This window comes from Myotis yumanensis, unplaced genomic scaffold (genome assembly GCF_028538775.1).
Source record: "Myotis yumanensis isolate MYYU_CA2020_CCGP unplaced genomic scaffold, mMyoYum1.0.hap1 SCAF_15, whole genome shotgun sequence".
Classification (NCBI taxonomy): domain Eukaryota; kingdom Metazoa; phylum Chordata; class Mammalia; order Chiroptera; family Vespertilionidae; genus Myotis; species Myotis yumanensis.
The window spans coordinates 26767176-26771283 of NW_027223766.1; the positions used below are offsets into that span (position 1 = coordinate 26767176).

The window sequence follows — 4108 nt, forward strand, 5'->3', positions numbered from 1 at the left end:
CTGGGGCACCGCCCCCTGTCACACACAGAGCAGGGCGGATCAGGGGGTTGGGGCGCTGCACCCTGTCACACTCAGGGCAGGGCCAATGGGGAGGTTATGGCTCTACCCTGTCACACACAGAGCAAGGCCCGTGGGGGGGGGGGGGCAGTTGGGGCGCCGCACCCTGTCACACACAGAGCCGCAGGGCAATCAGGGGGTTGAGGAGCTCCCCCGTGTCACACACAGAGCTGTAGGGCGATCAGGGGATTGGGGAGCTCCAACCTATCAGGCACAGAGCAGGGCTGATCAGGGGATTGGGGCGCCTTCCCCTGTCACGAACAGAGCAGGGCGGATAGGGAGGTTGTGGCCCCGCCCCGTCACTCACAGAGCCGCAGGGCGATCAGGGGGTTTGGGCACTGCCCCCTGTCACGCTGATCCCGTTGCAGGGAGCCTCGCTGCTCCGCTGATCCCAGTGCTGGGAGGCATATTACCCTTTTACTATATAGAATAGAGGCCTGGTGCATGGGTGGGGGCTGGCTGGTTTGCCCTGAAGGGTGTCCTGGATCAGGGTGGGGGTCCCCACTGGGGTGCCTGGCCAGTCTGGGTGAAGGGCTGAGGGACGTTTTCCGGCTGGTGGGTGACTAAAAGCTCCCAACTGCTCCTTTTTTCTTTTTTCTTTTTTTATTCTGGGCCAGCTTTAGCTCTGAGGCCTCGCTGCTGAAAGCCGGTTTCTGGCCTTTGTTTTTCCTTCTGTATTTGATACAATGTTTCGGTCTGGCTGGCTGAACCTGGCTGACTGAAAGCCGGTTTCTGGGGTTTTGTTTAGCTTCTTATTTGGAACATAGTACATAGTTGCTTAGAGTTGCAGTTCAGAGGCCGGCAGCGGCAGGCGGGGAACGTTGGAGTCCTCCTTCACTGGAGCAAGCAAGCCTCATGTTCGCTTCCAGCTGCCTGGCTGCCGGCCGCCATCTTGGCTGACAGTTAATTTGCATAAGGATATGCTGATTAGCCAATGGGAAGGGTAGCGGTGGTACGCTAATTACCATGTTTCTCTTTTATTAGTGTAGATAGTGTAGATCAATGCATAAGGTCAGGGCGCCTCATATGTAGTTTCCTGAACAGTATTTTCCATCCCTAGCTAGTTGAATCCCCAGGTGCTAACCCTGAAAACACAGAGAGCCAATACTATGTTTATTGGGAAAAAATCTGTGATAAGTACACCCACCAGATCAAACCTGTGTTGTTCAATGGTCAACTGTAATTAGAACACTAAGGTTGCTTAAAGAATGTAGAACTTAGATGAACCTTGTAGGAATAGTAGTATTTGGACTTGGATAGAGGGGAGGATGACTGAAATACTTCAACATGAGCTGTCCTACTTCCCGTTAATGGAAGTTAATTGATAGAACCAATCGGTGGCTCCTGATATTACATTATAGAAAAATTCACATTCTAGTGATTTGGAATGTCCTATGTTCATAGTAAGAGTTAAAGATAATATTATTTTCTCTATTAACATCACAACTGTCACCTGAAGACTGTCATCACCAAAATTCAATGCCTGGAGTCCCCAATCTGGGATGCACTGAGGGGAGAGAGACTTACTCTGGTGCAAACAGCTCAATTGTGAGACATCACAGCCAGGGAACATCACAGCTGTGCTATATGCAGAAAAGGGACATCTAGTCCCACACTTACTAATCAGCACTATCTCATTATCCACCATTCATTCTGAGGGTCAACACAACCAAATACTTAAAAGTCTAAATATACACTTGGATGTGAAATGTGAGTCACATTATTATTGTCAATAAATCAGTATAAACTTAAAATCTCTGAGAGTCCACAAAATTCTCAAATCTAAGCACTCAAATCCAAGACAAGAATAATACGACATGAATGAGACACCCTTCCCCTCACCCTCAACTCTCCAGCTCTCTGGTCATCATGGGAATTAAAGTGAAGTGGTTTTTGTGTTGTTTTTTTTATGTTCACCAGCTTCCTTTCCTATCTTACACTGTACTACCTAAGGATTGTATATATCCTTTAAGTTTCTCCAGTGAATTGTAAACTCCTAAAGGTCAGAGTGATACCATCATAATGAGCAAGTTATTAATAATGGGAAAGGAGCAAAGGGAATTCCAGACATTATGGGCATGTCATTTGGGCAGCTTCACCAGGAAGCTGCAACTTTGCACTCCCCGGGGAACCACGGGCCTATTCCTTGCAAAACACTGGGGGAAGGGATCTAACAAAGGGAAGATACTATATTATACTACATCATGCCCAGTAAAGTTGGGGTGGCATAGGAAAGGTACTTGTCTGTCAGTCACACCTGGGAACAAAGATCATTTTGCCAGAATGAGTGTGGCCACGGCAAGTGCACAGAAACTTGGGAAGACATAATCTCCTAAACAAGGAGTTCACTCTCCTGGCTCTCTCTGTGCGCTTGGCTCTCTTGTTGTTCTGGTGCTCTTGGCTCGCTCTTAGATTCCTTGCATTTGCCCATATGGCCCACGCAATGTGGACCTCACACGCAATGGACTAATGGATTGCAGCAGGAAGCACAAGCTAAACTAGTCTGATGATGGACTAGACTCAGCTCCAACGTGGAAAGGAAACTCTGGACACTGGCTCTGATGTCAGCTCTACTGAAGCCCCAGCTACACATCTTCTATGAGGGAAATGGGACTTTGGAAACTCAGGGATTTAATTTCAGGGAAATAAAAATCACTTGTTCTCCCACGAGTCTCAGAAAATTCTTTTTCTTGGGATATCGCAAGAATTCCACTCCCACTAGCAACCAGGGAGAGGCCCTCTTCCTTCCGTTAACAAGAGCATTTGCCTTTAGGTGTTTCTATCTCAGATCCTAGCCTACCATGTATTTGATATGCATTGAGATACCCCTGCAGAAAAGGGACATCTAGTCTCACACTTAAATAAGCACTATCTCATTATCCACCGATAAGTTTTGCATTCTCAGTGACAACGGAATGTTTTCCTTTCCAGCTTCAGTTAGTTTTTTTAAAAAAATGTTTTTATGTACTTATTTTTTTACAGTAGCTATGTTTTTGTTTTTTAAATATATCTTGATTGATTTCAGAGAGGAAGGGAGAGGGAGAGGGAGAGGGAGAGGGAGAGGGAGAGAGAGAGAGAGAGAGAGAGAGAGAGAGAGAGAGAGAAACGTCCATGATAAGAGAGAATCATTGATTGGCTGCCTCCAGCACGCACCACACTGGGGGATAGAGCCTGCAACCCAGGTATGTGCCCTTGGCTGGAATCGAACCCAAGACCCTTCCATCGGCAGGCCAATGCTCTATCCACTGGGCAAACCAGCCAGGGCAAGAAAAAATGTTTTTCTTGATTTTAGAGCTCGGAAGGGAGAGGAGGAGGGAGGGAGGGAGGGAGAGAGAGAGAGAGAGAGAGAGAGAGAAGGAAACACGGATTGCTTGCCTGCAGACCTAGACCAAACCCACATCCTGGAAATATGCCCTGATCCGGAATCAAACTGGCAATCTTTTGGTGCACAGGACAGTGCTCAACCAACTGCGCCGCACTGGCCTGGGCTGCAGCTTTTAAAAGAGGCGGCCAGTCAACTTCAAAACTGCACATGGTGTAGCCCCCAATGGAAATACAGCAGAAGTTCCACCAATCTCACTTTTACAAATGAGTGCACCCTGGCTCTAAGAAACAAAAGGCGTATCTGCGGTGGAGTCGGGGTGGCTTTGGGGCTCATTCCTTTCAGTTCACTACAGCGCCCCAAGAGAGGAAGGCAAAGCCAGGCTCCAGGGACCATGCTGCCAGCCGGGGCCGCGAGCGTCTTCCCCGAGGTGCCCGGGACGCCCCGCGGGAAGAAGCGCCCCGGGGCCGGGCGCACGGAGCGTGTGCGCGCGGGGAGTGGAGGGGGTAGGGGGGGCGGGATGAGAAGGTCAGTTCAGGCACCGGTGCCGTCACAGCCAATCGGGCGGACAGAGAAGCAGGACATTGTGACGCGCCGAGGCGGGGAGAGCGGCGGGGGCGGGGCAGGACGACCGGTCACTCGGACCCGGGGGCGCGGAGCTGGCGGAGGGCGGCGCGGCGCCTCGGGGGCGCGCACGCGCCTGAGCGCGCTCGGTGGGGCGGGCGGGAC

The 4108-nt window shown here is 50.3% G+C and overlaps 1 long non-coding RNA gene across 1 annotated transcript in view; it reads right to left on the reverse strand.

Annotated features, from left to right (window-relative positions):
• LOC138993232 (uncharacterized) overlaps positions 1-4108 on the reverse strand; it is a 31887-nt gene that overhangs the window by 13082 nt on the left and 14697 nt on the right. The gene's annotated exons all lie outside the window — the stretch shown is intronic.